The sequence below is a fragment of the Polypterus senegalus genome, chromosome 16, assembly GCF_016835505.1.
Source record: "Polypterus senegalus isolate Bchr_013 chromosome 16, ASM1683550v1, whole genome shotgun sequence".
Classification (NCBI taxonomy): Eukaryota; Metazoa; Chordata; class Cladistia; order Polypteriformes; family Polypteridae; genus Polypterus; species Polypterus senegalus.
In genome coordinates this window covers 85947267-85965739 of record NC_053169.1, presented here as the reverse complement: position 1 = coordinate 85965739, position 18473 = coordinate 85947267, and the positions used below count along the sequence as shown (strand labels likewise).

Sequence of the window (18473 nt, the reverse complement as noted above, 5' to 3'; positions counted from 1 at the left end):
GTGGGAAAATGCAGATTTTTAAACATTTCCATTTTTTAATTCAAATAAATGTCATATTTCCAGTGTTTTCCTTATTGTCTGTGAAATGACTAAAAAGTCTCTCTGGTGGATTTTATTCTTCATTTGTCACCCAGTTCCTGTTGCCTTTGGACTTTAAAGATTCAAGTGAAATGCGGCATTCGCAGAGATGTTCTGAAAGAAAAACAAAGTAAGGAACAAAACCCAATTATGTTCTGCATTTTAAAGAAGACGTTATACCCTACATCAGTGGTTCCAGCGTGGCAGCAGGTTTTTGTGCCAACCAGATTCACAATCTGTGATAATAACTGATCTCATTTAATTTGCTGGTCTTTTTTCTCTTCTCTTATTCTGCTTTCAGAAAAGGGCAGCAGTGTAAATTTGGCTTTTATAAGACATTAAGAAATATTACTGTAGCTTTAAATGCTTAACTCTCTTTTGTTGTTTGCCTAGTATTTAGAGATGGGAAAATGATAGCGAAGCGTCGAAGCTTGTGCCAGTCAATCTGAAGCATAGTGAGTCGGATCACTGTGTCAAAACACCGCTGTCACGTGACCCGTCGCGTCATCAGTGCTTCACAGCGTGCTTCATTGGTTTGACAGCTTTGGCACTGAATTAACAGGTAGCCTACATAAAATGTATCATTCTCTTTCAACAATGTTGGGTTGTGAGGAGAAAGAGATTTGGAGAACTTTGGTGACAAGATGGCAACTAACAACAGAAAACGGCATTCAAAAGTTTGGGAGCACTCATACCACCAAATAAGGTAGAATATGTTGCCTCCTTATGGTCTACAGTTTATGTTCTGATCTGAATCTTATTCTTATACTGTTAAATGATAACATTATTGTGTTTCAATTTTACAATACTGTGTAGGTGGGTGTTTGCTGGGCACGCAAGAGTTGCCTTACAACAACAACACGTCATCCATGTTGAGACACCTGTGGCACCACTTGTAAAGCTGCAGAAGGAAATATCTCTGGTATGTCTTTTTAGTCCAGTGTTTCGGATTCAGATTTATTTTTTTTTAAACTTTCTAAATCAGCTTGAAATAACCCTTCAGACATTTTAACCATCATACTCCAAACAAATTATATTTGTTTTTAATTGAATCGGGGAATGCGTCTTGTGTTTGCACATTAAGTCTGCACTTGGAAGGTTACCTGTTCGAATCCTGTAAATGCCAAAAGGGACTCTGTCCTGTTGGGCCCTTGAGCAAGACCCTTAACCTGCAATTGCTGAGCGCTTTGAGTAGTGAGAAAAGCGCTATATAAATGCAAAAGAATTATTAAAAGAATTAAATTAATTAGAGATGACACAGAACACTTACTTCTGGTACAGTGCCAAAGTCTCTTCTAAGAAATATATTCATTATTTAATGTCTAATGATTGTGTATTCCTTAAATAGTATAAATGGACAAGGACCTTAGCAGAATAAAATGAACAGACTTTTCTGACCTTTTTATTGGTGATATGAGACTGAAACAGTGAGTGCTGCTTCACCTGTGCTCTTGAGAGCTTGTCTTGACCTCAGTTAACCACCAGATGTCGCTGTTCTTACTGGGGCTGAGGCTTCAAATCTTTTTTGGCACAAATAGAAATAGAACCTCAAAGCTTCATGAGGCTTCATTTCCCCATCACTACTAATATTCTGCCCTTTTTCTGTGTAGTTTGCTCCCCGCGTTGTATCGTAACAGTGACAAGCAGGACAGACACCAGGGCAAACAGCACTGAATGATGAAAGGGTGCAACTACTTCAGTGTCAGACCCACTGATTAGCAGATAATGGATTAAACAACCAGAACACCTGGAAAAGCACAATGAAAATCAGAATGAAAAAAGACAAACTACATTATCACCACATAACTGTGGTGCTTAGTCCATTTTAATAAAACATTACCAAACTTGTTTTTTTAATTTCTACATTGATCCCAAAACACAAAAAACAGGGAGATAACAGCTCACTTAATTAGGGTAGGAGTCCAATTAAAAACAGAAGTTGGTTGAAACAAAAACCTGCAGCCACAGTGGGTCGTCAGGACAGCGTTTGGGAACCACTTCCCTAAATAATCACATCTTTCTCTTAACTTGGTTGTATTTTTATAAGCTTAACTGAATAGAGGAAAAAATACATTTTTTTTCTGAAATGCTTCAAAAGTTGATATTTAAAAGTTAATATTTACAATAAACTTGATGTGTTGCAGCCCAGAAACAATGATCCAATGTCCCGGGAGCATGCGTTATACTCCCAGATGCCACTAGAGGACTTAACATGAAAATGATGTAAGCAGACAAGGTCAGGTCTGGACGCTCCAAGATCACTGACACTGCTGATGCAGTATGCTTAGAGGATATGTGCAGTACATGTCTAAATGAGCTCATCAGACTATGAGGGAACGTGCTACTTCTGGGGTTCTCACTTCCACCCTCTGCTGGAGACTGCACCTTTTAACTACCAGAGCTATATACTGCATGTTACATCTCCCACTAGACCACCCATTAAAATACTCGGTTACCCCAGTCTCGGACAGTTCCTCCTCTACTGCCTGATTTTGCTAGTCTATTTCTCAGTACATTGCTTTCTAAGCAAATTTAGTCTTTGCTTCTGAGTACAGCTGGGGTTGGCATGCTGTGTATTCATGCCCCACATTTATTAACATACCAGTTTGGTGAAAAGCAGTTTAAGTGAGCAGCTAATATCAAATGGATTTTTACAACAATATCTTTTAAAAGAAACTTGAAAAATGTCAAAACATTACAATAAAACTAGACTGAGATTTACAGGTTACCGTTATCTGTAACATTTACAACACTGTATGCCACCATTAGCTAGCAGTATCTTTAGTACTATGCCAGTTCAATGCCTGTACCTGGCCTGCTGCTCTACAAGTCATTTTTACACAATTTATTATTATAAGATGTCAACTGAAAAGAGATGTTACAGTGGTGCCCTGGTCAGTCTTACACGTGGAATATCCATATTTACCGCTTACGTGGCCTTTGCTACTTTTGTGCGCTTCATCCTTTTTCTTCTCATCAGTGTCACTTGTGGTCTTTTCAAGCCTGCTATCAGTAAAAGAAGTCTTGGTCGGGACTTGGTGAGCCAGCTTCTCAGTAGCGTCCCTTTGGGAAACCTGGAGGGGTTTATGGACACAGACACAGTCACAATAAGACACAGTAAATACATTTTTGGTCCTAAAGATTTTTTTTACTGATTTATTCAGATAAAGTGGACATGGACTAGCATGTGTTTTACTCCTTTCAAAATAATTGTTTTACAGACTTTTGTGTGGCTGGTTTTATAGCACAAATTCACACCTATTATATGCAATGCAAAATAAAAAAAAGGATTAAAAAATATTGCCATTGTATAAATAGTAATCTATTATTCATCTGGTGTTATTCTAGTTTTGAACTTTAGACAAATTACAAATGTCAATATAAAATTGCCTAATGCAGTATGTTGATCCAGCAATCTGAACACCCACTGATAGATAGACTGGTACTCTTCACTGTGGTAGACTCAGGTTCTTATTGCCACCTTAGATGGGTTTGAACATGGATTGCCAGTCTGAATAGTGGCACTTGTTCATTGACCGTTTTGAACAGAAATAATTTCAAATTCATGTTCATTGTCAATGCATTTCTTTCTTGCAATGACATCACCACCCTCTGGCTAACAAAATCATCAAATTTTATTTGAGCATATCCATTTTCCATTTCAAATACTTAAAAGAGGTTTGAAATTTATTATGAGAAGAATGATGGCAGCATTTCTAGACTATATCAATTAATATCATCAGCTAAGGCATTAATTTGTGCAAAGCACCTATCCTGATTAAAATTCATATATATATATATATATATATATATATATATATATATATATACATACATACAGTACAGGCCAAAAGTTTGGACACGCCTCCTCATTCAATGTGTTTTCTTTATTTTCATGACCATTTACATTGGTAGATTCTCACTGAAGGCATCAAAACTATGAATGAACACGTGGAGTTATGTACTTAACAAAAAAAGGTGAAATAACTGAAAACATCTTTTATATTCTTTTTTCTTCAAAATAGCCACCCTTTGCTCTGATTACTGCTTTGCACACTTTTGGCATTCTCTCGATGAGCTTCAACAGGTAGTCACCTGAAAGGAGGTGTGTCCAAACTTTTGGCCTGCACTGTGTGTGTGTGTATATGTATATGTATATATATATATATATATATATATACTAGCAAAATACCCATGCTTCGCAGCGGAGAAGTACTGCGTTAAAGAAGTTATGAAAAAGAAAAGGAAACATTTTAATAATAACGTAACATGATTGTCAGTGTACTTGTTTTGTGACTGTTATGAGTGTTGCTGTCATCAAGGATTTGATTATCATTATTTCTTTCAATCAGGTTCGTATTTTTAGGCTGTGTTGTGTTCAAGTTATATTCCGTGTTTGTCAACCGTTGTAACGATAACAGCTTTCATTCATCGAAGTGTTCACTACCCAAATCGGTACTCGTGAAGCTAAGATGCTCAACAGGCATTCCCAGTATTAAGTTGTGGATTTGCCTGCGAATATTTAGCGGCAGCGTGTCTATGAACTTAATTTAAACTTGAGCTTTACACCTTGCTTTCCTATTGATATGTCTACAAAGGCTTGTTCAGATTCAGAGGGTTGTTCCTTTCTTACTGCATCAATAAACAGCTCGTCTTCCTCTTTATCTGAGACATCACACACGGGTTTACATTTCCCAGTCCTGCAAACTTTAGCGAAGTGGTTTAATTTACCACATTTTTTACACTGTCTTCCTTTAGCTGGACATTGACTTTTTGGAGTTCTCTCTACTTGTCCTTTAGTGCCGAGATAAACATAGGGCGTCTATACGCTATGGGATTTTTAGGCTGGTACAAAATCAAAAGAACATTGTTGGTACTTGCAAGTTATGAGATACATTTTGACCCAATATGAGTGTTTTACAGGCTCCTAATGGTTTTCAGACCTGTCAAAAAAACTGACAATGGTGAGTTTGAGTTTGATTTGAATGGTCACGTGAGTTGATTTTGTGGTTCAGTCTCAATTGACCAGTCGTGAAGTGACTTTATTCTTAGGCATTTGTGAATGCATAAGGAGGAAGTTGAGAAATTCATTAAGCTGTGGCAAAGAACCTTCCACTATATGATATTTCTTGAAAGAAATATTATGATCAGGTCTTGAAAGAAGAAATACTGAAGAACATTACCTTACATGTGAACATTACATTCTGAGAAAAATTGGTCTGTTAGATTTTGCTCTACTGAGATAAATGTGTGGACTGTAGGTACTGTACATATATATGGAAAAGTATTGTGATGGGGCCATAATTTTGACTGAGCGCTCAACTAGTTTTTATGTTTTTAGGATCCTCGAACATGATTTGACCCTTATCGCAGTGCCTGTCAGAATGTGAATCTGTGGGCTTAACTCGACAATGAAATTCTCAATCCAAATGAAATGTGACCCAGTTAATAGCATAGAAGTATATTGATTTTGAAAACAATCTCTCTTGTATATTTTACATTTCAGTGATAATAACTTAGTGCTTTGTGCATAATTTGATCCTAACTGCTGAACAATTGAACAACTTTCAATCCATGTATGAAGTAGCCATCTGCCTGCACTGGGCATGCATGCAGCTTAGACATCTTTCTTAAAACCAACTCCCTGGAGGGATGGTAAAACTGCCAACCATTGGATTTATTACTGTAGTGATAGGTCAAGCAAAATTACACCTTTTATTGGCTAACTAAAAAGATTACAATATGCAGGCTTTCGAGGCAACTCAGGCCCTTTCTTTAGGCAAGATGTAATGTATGTAATTTGTTTACGTTTTGCCTGAGTTGCCTACAAAGCTTGTATATTGTAATCATTTTAATCAGCCAATAAAAGGGGTCATTTTGCTTGACTTTTCACTACATTCACAATGGCTAACACGGTACAACACCCTAGTACTGTAGTGATAGGTAACTTGTTTGCCTTTTGAGCACATATGCAGCATTCAAACTTTACAAAACACTATGTAAATTCAAACATGTAAGCAACCGAATGTGTGCTTTGCATGCAGTATAGACGTCTTACCCAAAACCAGTGATCCCTGGAGGGATGGTGACGCTGCCAGCCACAGGCTTTATTGCAAAACTGTAGTGATTGGTACATTAATCGATTTTTATACATGCATTCAGCATTCAACCTGTACAAAACACAATTTACATTCATACAGGTAAGCATCACAACAAGCTCCATAAAAAGCAACGCTTCTTATGTTGGAATATGTTTTTCATCCATGACTGGGCACCAGTCAGGGAATGACAAGTTATAATCATTTGGATTCATTCAGGGAATGGTCACATAATAAGCAGAAACAAATCAAAGCGCAATTAGTGTCTACTTTTTCAAAAGGCTGTGTTTTTCGCCCATCCCCACCACAATGCTAAGGCCGTGTTTTAAGAAGTATACAGCGCTGGAGGGCAGTTTTAGAAGTCTTTGTTTTCACAGGTTGAAAACACCAAGTTAGTGTGGATAAAAAGTGAAAATGGAGACTAATGTCTGCATTTTCAAATTAGGTTTGTCCACGTTAGATAATGTAGATAAGGGCAGGCTGTAAGTTCTTCAAATCCAAGACCAAATTTAAAGAGTTAGATGCCAGACTGAGGAGAAAAACTGACAAAGTAGTCTTCTAAGTTCTGCCTGTGCCACACACCAGTCCATCTAAGACTGAGGAGACAAGAAGGCTTAATGTGTGCCTCAGATCTTGGTGTAGGTTTATGGAGCATTGGGACTCCTTCTGGGACAAATGGGACCTGTTCCACTGAGATGGGTGGGTTACATTTGAACTGTAAGAACACCATTGTGTTGGGGAGGCATAAAAGTAGGTAAGTGGAGGATTGGGAGTTTAAGATAAGCCAGGTTTAGAATTGTACACAAAGGGACAAACAATTGTGTAAAAACAAATATGTGCAGAAACGTAAATTCTAAGTCAAAGTTTAAGTTCACAAGTAAAAGAAGTAACACAAGTAATATTGGGAGGGTCTATCTTGATTTAGTATTTTGTAATTATCAGGATAGAATTCAGGGTGTAGAGGCGATTAAACCACTAGGGTCAAGTGACCATAACACAGTACAGTTCTCAATGTCTTGGAAGAGCACAGATGCATAGGTTAAAACATTAAGTGTAACTTTGGTAAGGACAAAGTCTAAAAGGGATAAACTGGCGTAAGCGTTTAAGTGTAGAAACAGTTGAGGAGCAGTGGAACAGGTTTAGAAATGTTTCAATGCAGGACAGGTACATCCAACAATTTGGAATTAGTAGGAAATTAAAACTCTGCAGTGAATTAATAAGAAGTTGAAAAAGAAGCTGCAAATCAGGAAAAAACAGCTGTATAAGGCGTGCAAGACTGATAACCCCAATGCAAATCGTAGGGTATGTGAGAGCATGGAGACAACCATTAAGGAGGATATTAGGGACGCTAAAGTGCAGTTAGACAGGAATATAGAAGATTAGGCACAAGATGACCCAAGGAAATTCTTTCAGTATTTTAGGAGAAAAACAATAGTCAAGGAAGAGGTGAAGTGTATCAGGAATGGTAAAGGATAACTAACATATACTGAAATAGATAAAACTATACTGTAGATAGATATATAGATAGATACTTTATTAATCCCAAGGAGAAATTCACCTAAAAATAAATAGGCTTTAGTCAACATTTTTCTAAATTGCATTAAAGATGTCAAAAGTTAAATTTTTCTGAGGAAGTGGATAACCTCCCAACAGTAACAGAAACTACTGAGGAGGTACTGAGGGATTTGGTAACTATAGAGGGAGAAGTACTGCTTAAATTGAAAAGGCTGAAATCAAACAAATCACCAGGACCCGATAAAATTTATCTTAAGGTGGTTAGCGAGTACATATATAAGCCCTTGAGTCATATTTTTAGGACGTCACTCCACACTGGGGAAATTCTGAAGGACTGGAAAATGGCATATATGATCCCATTATATAAAAAGGGTGACTGTGCAGATCCAAGTAACTATTGGCCAGTAAGATTAACATACATCACAGGAAAATTAATGGAAGAAATTATGGATAAGACTAAGCAACACATGGCAAGGACAGTAGTTTTACTGAACAGTCAGCATGGGTTCAGAAGAGAGAGAGTTGTGTTTTACTAACATGCTGGAATTCTATGAGGAATCAACAAAATGATATGATCAAAGCGGAGCATGTGACATTATTTATTGTATCTTAACTTTCAGAAAGCATTTGATAAGGTGCCACATGAGAGGCTGGGTATCAAACTGAAAGATATGGGAGATTAGGGTGTTGTGTGTAGATGGGTACAAAATTGGCTAAAACACAACAGAAAGTAGAGATTTATGGTACAAGGAACGTTATTAGAGTTCGGTAAGGTTAAGAGTAGTGTGCATCAGGGATCAGTGCTGGGGCCACTGATTAATATACATAAATTATTTGGATTGGAATATAAAAAACAAGCTGGTCAAGTTTGCAGATGAAACCAAGATAGGTACTGTAGATTGGCAGATAATTGAGAATCTGTTGAATCATTACAGGGGGACTTGGAGAGCATAAAGGCTTTGGCAGATGAAATTTAGTGTCAGTAACTGTAAAGTATTATAAGTAGGAAGTAAAATTGTTAGATTTGGATATACAATGGGCGGCCTGAAATTTGAATGTACACCTTATGATAAGAATTTCGGAATCATAATGGACTCGACACTATCAACTGCCAGACAGTGTTCAGAAGCCATTAAGAAGACTAACAGAATGTTGGGTTACATAGCACAACGTGTAGAGTACAAGTCCAAGGAGTTTAGGCTCAAGTTTTATAACACACTGGTGAGGCCTCATCCTGGAGTCCTGTGTACAGTTGTGGTCTTCAGGCTTCAAAAAGAACATAGCAGCACTAGAAAAAGTCCAGAGGAGAATGACTAGGCTGATTCCAGGATTAAGGGTAAATTTTGCACAAACATTAGTAAGTGTTTCCTACTGGAGGTCTGGTTTCCTCCCACAGTCCAAAGACATGTGGGTTAAGTGGATTGGCGGTACTAAATTGGCCTTAGTGTGCGGTTAGGTGTGTGTGTACGATATGTATTAGCCCTGTGATGGACTAGCACCCTGTCCAGGGTTTGTTCCTGCCTTGCACCCAGTGCTGACTGGGATAGGCTCCAGCACCCCCTGCAACACTGTTTAGGAATAAATAGGTTAGAAAATGACTGACTGACATTAGTAAGTTTTTCTTCACACAGAGAACCATGAAATAAGTTACCAAGTAGCGTGGTAGACGGTAGGCCTTTAGGGACCTTCAGAACTAGATGTTATTTTGAAAGAATTAAGTGAATAGGACTGGCCAGCTTTGTTGGGCTGATTAGCCTGTTCTTCTCTAAATGTTTCTAATGTTCTAAAGTGCGGACAGAGCCCTAGAATGCAGCCCTGGCTACCAATTAGCCAGCCTGCCATAGTTTAAGGGATGGATTGCTTAGGGAAGTGTGAAGCAGCCAATTGGTCTTAGCCATATATACTTCAGAGTTTGCATTTTCCTCAAGAACATTATGCTCAAAATGGTATTTTTTTTTTTTTTTTGGAGAATCTCTGTTAACTACATTAGAGGTGTTTCGTTCACATGGGGCTATCTGACATTACCTAAATTTATAGAAGAACCTTAGAATCTATAATGCTGTTGTCTCATAAAATAACTGCTGCAGATATTCATTTATCCAACTGCTTATTACTAAACTCGCTAAATCCCATTCAAGTTTGTGGGTCCTATCCTGGTAGCATTAGGTGCAAGACGGAAACCAGTCTTGATTAGGTCTTCAGTCCACCACCCTCATACTGAGCCAGTTGAGAATCTTCAATTTACTTCACATGTGTGTTTTGGAAGATGTGGGAGTAAAACTCATCTCAGCTATAAATTACTAACTGCTACACCACTGTTGTGCACTTACTGTGGTTGTTCTATAGAGTCATTACTGTCATTACATTACAGTACAGATTGCAGAGAAAGTCTTACTTATGTGGGCCAAACAACATGCAAACATTGTCATTCTTCAGCACCATAATTAGTGAGTATAGCCATCTTACACAAAAAATGTCTTCATTACCTGATAAAGTTCAGAATAACAATAAGTACCTTGTGATGTTGGGTGTTAACAGCTTTGTTCAGTTATACATTGTAAGCATAGCATATCCTTAATACTGTATTTAGCTTTGTAAAGTGTGTTCCAGATCAGTAATTGAAAAGTGTAGTTAGACCAGGCAGATAATAAAACTCGGTCTCCAACTACAAGGAGCTTCAGTTGGATTGTAAAATAAACAGAAAAGGTAACACTTTAATGACCAATGGTTGTACTACAGAAATACTGGCTTTACTTGTAAGTCTCCCTGGAGTGGGCATTTGGATATGTAGGAGGGCACCTAAATGCCAAGACAGACTAAAACTTTATTACGGATTCTTCACCAGATGGACACTGTCCACCCCCCGCTAATCCACACCTGTCCATTCACTCGCTTCAAGTGTGAAAGAATAACCACTAAAACCATCCATGTATTTTTATACCCCACTTAATGCAATACACAAATGGCAGCATCAGTCACAGGACACAAAGAAAGGTTCGTTTATATCTGATATGTGTTATTTTCATTTAATGTTGAAGGTTATATAATGTATTTAATCATGTATTCACTAATTTGTACTGTCTTTGCATTGAGTGGTAATTTACGACTGCAAAGGTGTTCTACTACGCATTGAATGGTCTCTGTATGTTTCTCCACCAGCAGGAATGACAAAAATATTTTACATTTTACTGTAAGATATGGCAACAGTAAATTAAATGGAATTGAATGTTGCATGGAATGCCAGCCTAATACTGGGCACAATCACACAACAATGTTCACCCATATCTGGACCTGTGGGCATTCATGCCCATAAATATAATTCTTTATTATGCAAAGCGTTCAAGACAACTGGATAGCTAGAATTCCAGTAGGTACAATTCAATCATTTGCATAAGGCCCCCCGTTCTGTGCTTTCTTTGTTTATAAACATTAACAAACATTTTGATATCAGACCATGTAATGTGTTTTTGTAGCTTTAGCTGAAGGGATACTTTGAAAATAGTTGAACATCTCCATTCCAACCTGTAAGTCTGTGGAGTCACCCAGACATTTTACTGATTACCTGGGGTTGGTTTGTTGCTGTCCAACGGATGTGTGATTTTTCATACTCTGGTATATCTAATTCAAATGTACAGTGGCCAGTCATTCAGCATTATGAACCTTAATGGTAGCAGTTGTATAAAACAAGTAGATGTTTCAAATAGTAACACATTACATAACTTCACTTTACAAATTCACTAGAAGTGCCTGCAGTCCTATAATGGAATATAGAATTTTAAAAATGAATGAATGGATTTGATCCCTAGAATGATTAAATATGTTCTAAGCATTGTTCAGTGAAATAATTACCGTAGATACTCGCGTATAAGTCGAAAAATTTATGCCTTAAAATTCGTTCAAAAAACAGGGTCGACTTATCCACGGGGAAACACAATTTTCCATAGAATTTGGGTAATGGCACAGTGCTTTTATTTAAAACAGTCAATCAAAATTAGTGTTCAAAGTAAACAGTGCAGTGATTAGAAAGAACTCTTCATTAAATAAATAATCCATAAAGCAAACGTGGAAGTTTAAAAATCAATAAAATAGAAAAACAATCCTTTAAAAACCCGGCCTAGCACCCAGGCTTCCACACAGCTGCCTGCGAGCGCTCGTATGCTCGCTCGCCTACTCACACCGCCTCTCTCTCCTGCTTTCTCCAGCCCCCTCCGTCTTTCTTTATCTTCCTTGGTTTTTTTTTTTTACTCCGTTTTTCCTTCCTCTCTAACTGACTCGTGCTTCTCTTTATATGCAGAGAGGACATAGCAGCTGCAGCACATTAGCCACAGGAACAGTCACGGATGTGGGCAGTCCCTCACCTGTGTACTAGGTGAGAAACGCCCACACCGCAGATCGCCCTGCGGCTTGCTAAGTTGCGAGCGCGGTGATTAATTATTTAAAAACTAAAACGGCCTTTGCTAAGAGAGATGTGGACCCATAACACCACATAAGCCTTTGTTGGAATTTCAAGCATCGGCTGGCAGGTGTACGCAGTTTATGAACAGATATGGGCTGTGCCTTCGTCAGTGAACAGAAATCGTGCAGAAGCTGCCGAAAGATCTAGAAGAAAAGGTCAGTTCCTTTCATAAATTTATCATCAAGCAAAGACAAAGGCATGACTTCGATCCCAGTAACATTGGTAACATGGATGAAACGCCAATGACATTTGATATGCTGGTGAATCGAACTGTAGCAGGTATTGGTGAGAAAACCGTACTTCTTAAGACAACGGGCCATGAAAAAACCCAAGTTTTACCCTCGACTCATACGCGGGTCATAACAAATTTCATAATTTTCAGCTTAAAAATACACTCGACTTATCTGCGAGATCGACTAATACGTGAGTATCTATGGTATGTAATTTGACAATAATTCTCTTTTAAGAGTTTACAGGCAGAATGCTTAGTGTTCCCTGCAAAATGAAATTATGCTTGAAAAATAAACATAGCATTCATCCAGTCATTTTTAAACCGCCTCTCCCCATGCATTCATTTGTCAAGAGTTGTGTTTTCAGTTCAAAAGTTCAATCTCATCTGAATGTGCTTCACATTTGTGTCCCACTCTGATTTTCTGTATTTATTTAACAATATTTTAGATGCAGTGAGCATACAATTGGATAACTGATGTGGATTATGCAACACGAGCAAAGTGGGATTTTCTTCATGGACGTTTTAATAAGGTTCATTGTTGTTCAGCATTGGCCCTCCTGTGGGGCCAATGTATCTTAAACCAGCGGTTCCCAAACTGTGGGGAGCCTTTTCAGGTGGTACGCATTGGTCCCTGAAATTTAATTTATCTGTGCAAAACCCTTTATGACAAGCCTGTTGTGAGCAAAAACCAATGAAACTGTTTAAATACAATAATACGTGGACCCCCAAATTTAGTGTGGTGTGAAATTTCGTCATCTGAATAAATAACACCTATTATTTGAATCAGTATTTAGTTCATTTAATGCTACCATAATTCCTTTTCGCGGAAGTCAACTTCTGCTTCTTCACTGTTTGAGCTTTTGGTCACTAGATGAAAGCACAACGCTGACACTATTTAGTCTTCGGTAACTCTGCCTCACAGAAACCGCTTGCGTTTGTTGTTATAGCACCTTCAACACCATCCAACCTCTGCTCCTTAGGGACAAGCTGACAGAGATGGGAGTAGATTCACACCTGGTGACATGGATCGTGGCCTATCTTACAGACAGACCTCAGTATGTGCGTCTCAGGAACTACAGGTCTGACATTGTGGTCAGCAACACAGGAGCGCTGCAGGGGACTGGACTTTCTCTGGTCCTGTTCAGCCAACATACATCGGACTTCCAATATAACTCGGAATCCTGCCACGTGCAAAAGTTCACTGACGACACTGCTATCGTGGGCTGCATCAGGAGTGGGTAGGAGGAGGAGTATAGGAAGCTAATCAAGGACTTTGTTAAATGGTGCGACTCAAACCACTTAAACCTGAACACCAGCAAAACCAAGGAGCTAGTGGTGGATTTTAGGAGACCCAGGCCCGTCATGGACCCCGTGATCATCAGAGGTGACTGTGCAGAGGGTACAGACCTATAAATACCTGGGAGTGCAGCTGGATGATAAATTGGACAGGACTGCCAATACTGATGCTCTGTGCAAGAGAGAACAGAGCCGACTATACTTCCTTAGAAGACTGGTGTCCTTCAATATCTGCAATAAGATGCTGCAGATGTTCTATCGGATGGTTGTGGCGAGTGCCCTCTTCTACGCAGTGGTGTGCTGGGGAGGCAGCATAAAGAAGAGGGAAGCCTCACGCCTGGACAAAGTGGTGAGGAAGGCAGGCTCTATTGTAGGCATGGAGCTGGACAGTTTGACATCTGTGGCAGAGTGACGGGCGCTGAGCAGACTCCTGTCAATCATGGAGAATCCACTGAACAGGATCATCTCCAGACAGAGGAGCAGCTTCAGCAACAGACTGCTGTCACCATCCTGCTCCACTGACAGACTGAGGAGACCCCACACTATGTGACTCTTCAATTCCACCTGGGGTGGGGGGGGGGTAAACGTTAACATTATACAAAGTTATTGTCTGTTTTACTTGCACTTTTATCACTAATTTAATATTTTTTTTTAGTATGCTGCTGCTGTCATATGTGAATTTCCCCTTGGGATTAATAAAGTATCTATCTATCTATCTATCTATCTATCTATCTATCTATCTATCTATCTATCTATCTATCTATCTATCTAATTGATATTTCTCTTTTTTCCTTGTTGTGTGTCATGATGTCACAGTAGTTAGTGTTACTACCTCATGGTTCCAACATTCCGAGCTTCAAAGCCAAGCTCAGTTTCATCCATATGGAATTTGCACATTTTCTTAGTGTGTGTATGGGTCTCCCTCCCTCATTCCCAAAGACCTGCTAATGACATTCATTAGCAACTCTGAGTTGACACTTTGTTATTGCATGAGCAGCCCCTATAATGGACTGGCAGAGGTCCAAAGGTGGTGGATTCCTTGTGCTTGATGCCACTAGTAATGGATCAGACTCTCAAGCATGAACTGGATTAAGTGTTCTTGAAACTGGAAAATTACATTGTTATTTATTCATCAGATGCTATAGTTCAGGGCCATATAAAAAGTTATGCCTGTCCTACATAACCGTAACTAAGTGTTTTCACGTATTGGAGTGCTAATTTTCTTCCAAGGGTGTTTCTTTAAATAAATATTTACAGTAATTGGCTTCAATCACAAAATGAAAACTCTGCCCTTTTGAAGTTGGTAATTTGTAAAACTAACCTCAGATTTGACTTAAGATCTTCCCATCTAACAATTTGCTGATTTCAGGTTTTATTATAAAAAGTGGTTAAGAGGAAATTGGAAACTTTAGGGTTTTGGCATTTTTTTTTCTTTTTAATGATTTGAATATTTCCTGTCTGACCTGGCTTCTCAGCCCATTGACGGCTTACTTATAGTCAGTCTCTTAATTAATTGTGTGTGCATCGAGTAAGAATGTTCATTTAGACCTGCCAGTTCCTGAGTTTGGCTTGTGGACTCTAAATAAGCACACATTTCAGTCTTTGTTTGTTTTTTGTTTTTTTTGAGAGAGATTTAGTAAATTTGAGCTCTGCTCTAGAGTTTGGTTCAAATAAGTATAGTTCGTTCTTTCTGATATACCTGCCATGCAGATTTAAAATGGAGGTGTTCAGTTCCTCTAAACCAATGTGGCCAAGTTTAATAAGCCTTATAGAAAACCTATTGGATATAATTAACCTGCAATTCAGAAAATAATAGCACTAGTGTGTGATTTGGTCCAGTACTTCCCCTGACATAGTTAGGAGGCTTACATTTCCTAATCAAAGAAAGATTACAATCACCTCAGTATAAATGTGTCATTTCTTTACTTCTATTCTAAAGCAGGACACCAAGTCACATCGTGATTTGTGAACAGAAAGCTTTCTAGGGCCTGCCAAGGGAAACACCTCACACATACAGTTAAACCCATGGCAGCTTTGGTATTTATACAGATAAGGTCTACAAAGCTTAAAACGATTGAGCCTGTCCAACCTCTGCTTTCTCACACCAGATGATTGCTCTGTAGCCGGTTAGAATCATGAGTGCTGAGTATGACGGAAAGAAATACCTTCAATTGTTTTATGTTTGCTGGTTGAGCACAGTTTAACTAGCCGGAGAGAAATCTAGCAATGTTTAGATTTAGGAGAACCATGTGAAAGCCATTGTTTTTGATGTTCGTGTTAAATATACTCAACACACTATTGTTTGTTAGCAGCCTTTTCAGTTTGTATACTGTACTACAGACAGCAGAAAAGGCTTTGACCATTTAAGTTCTTCAGTGATGGTCAGCATTTTTACTTAAAAGGAACATTTCATATCAAAATTGGTATTGGACTGTGTTTGTAATCTAGTGTTTTTCATTTTGGCACTATGAACAAGCATGTTAAAAAGAATGGAAAAAATTTATGACAATGCTAAATTGTTTTAAATGGTAAAGGAAAAAAAATGAGCATAATACTGCCTTCTGCTGGCCACTGTATGAAAATCTATTCATCCATTACTTGAACACATCCACTCATAATGGGCACAGGATCCTGTAGCATATCCAGACAGCATCAGGTGTGAGGCAGGTGCCAGTCCTAGATGAGTTGCCAGTTTACTGTAAGGCATGCTGTTCTGGCACAGACATACCCCTCAAATGTATCCTTCCATTTTATCATTATAGAGCCACAGTGTGACAGAGCCTATCTTGGTACTATCAAAAACAAAGCAGCATTAGTTAATTTCACCCACAATCTTACGGATGCACAGCCATAACAGGCCACGTTAGAGTTTTCATTTTAGCAAACATGGGCGGCATGGTAGAGCAGTGGTAAGCACTGAAACCTCACAGGTCTGGTATCCTGGGTTTGAGCCCAGTTTCTAATTGTTGTCCATATGGAATTTGTATCACTCCCTTATTTCTCAGTGGGTTTTCCCAGGATATTCCAGTTTTCCTGACACATACATCATGATGTAAGTGTTTGGTTTACTGGCCATTCCAAATGGCACAGTGTGTGTGTGTGTGTGTGTTCACAGGCACATGAGTGGGCCCAGAGATGGATTTGTGGCCTGTACAGGACTGGTACGTATTCCATGGCACTGGATGCTACTCAGATACGCTCCAGTTCCCTACAACCCTGCATTTATTTAAGTGTGTTAGAGAATGTTGGGTTTATTTCACCTATCATGCATGTCCTGGGGACATGGGATAGTTTTCTCTCACTTATCCCCCAGTCAGAATCATAAGATGAAACTGTTAGCTTTCTTTGAGTAGATCTAAAGTAACTAGGATTATATGTAGACACGATACTGGCGGCATTCTTCCATTCTCATTAATCAGATTATTTGTAAGTTTTTTTTTTGCAAATGTTGGTTATCAAAATATTGACTTGACGTGTTTATTCAGATTGTGCTTTTTTAACCAAGCCCAAATTAATGCCATTAGGCTTACTTGCAGCTCTAAGTCATCCCTGTGTGAGTATGTGAATTGACAGGCATCCCATCCAGGACTGGTCACTGGTGTTTCTGACCAAGACACAAAACAGGTTATAGAAAAAGAATTCATGTTGAACTTAAAATAAATTTAAAACCAAGTAAGTTGGTACTCAAAACTGACTGCTCGCTTGAGGATTCTGTATCAATATATCCTGTTCACATCTCTCTAAGATCTCTGATTCTATTTGTGTCATTTGATTGATTTATAGCCTGCCTTGCCATGATTGTTTCTTACGTGAAAATCAGTTGATCAATGCACTGCAATGCAGCCTGTCAATTGGTTCAAATTATTCTGCTCCTTTTCACTATTGGAAACCCAGACATTTTATGGCACATTTTTTTTCATTTGCTGCTTTATGAACTATTATTTTAAGTTTTACCAACTGCCCTGAGTGTTAGATATGGACATCATCCACTAATTATTACCTTTCTACTAATACTTACACACTTGTTAATATGATTCAACATTGCAATCTTACTTGCACTTTAAATTGTACCTGGTGGATGGTGTTAATGGGGCCATACAGCATAAAGACAACTTTGAGTGATATGTATTGAACAATACAAGTTGGTCAGAAAGTTAGCCCCAAACTACTAGAGTTTTCTAGAACGGTAGCTTGTAAGCACACATACTTTGAATGGATTCTATGACTGCAGCTGGTTAAGGAGTAAAACAGTTCTTACTGCTGCACATTAAACATAGCACAAATGGGACATCTGACAGGTAAAGTCTCAGAAAAGTCATACTGTGTTGTACAAACCACTGCCGGTTTTCTTTGAGATCAAATTAAACAGTTATTTACTCAGTCCTTGTTGATTTCCTTTATCAGTACTCTGGGGGGAACATATTGCTCTTCTTGGCAAAGGAAGTTAAAATTTGTTTTAGAGAAACTGCAGTTTTTTTATTTAGTATTCCAAGTGAACATACATATTATTTAAAGTAGCCAGTTCACCCTTGAAATATCTGGGTTGTTTGAAGCATTTGCGACCATCAGATTTTCATTATACTTAACTTTTGATTGTTTCTTTGAGTTTTCTAGACTTAGAGTCTAGAATTGTCACATTTGGATTTGGGGAAAAAAAAAAATTCCACTTACCAATTGACTCCACACATTTGTTAAGTTATGTCCCCGGCGTCCCTGCTCTGGTACATATATGATCCAAATGGAGTTTGTAGTCTCACACTAGAAGGTTCAGCCAGGACGCAAAACAACTCTGCTAAAT

General features: G+C 38.4%; 1 long non-coding RNA gene across 1 annotated transcript; it reads right to left on the bottom strand.

Annotated features, from left to right (window-relative positions):
* Window positions 1-82: 82 nt before the first annotated feature.
* On the bottom strand, window positions 83-18473 carry LOC120516518. Its single transcript, XR_005630855.1, has 3 exons — window positions 18347-18473; window positions 3005-3152; window positions 83-192 (listed from the first exon to the last, which is right to left on the bottom strand). It is a non-coding gene; the product is annotated as an uncharacterized LOC120516518 (long non-coding RNA).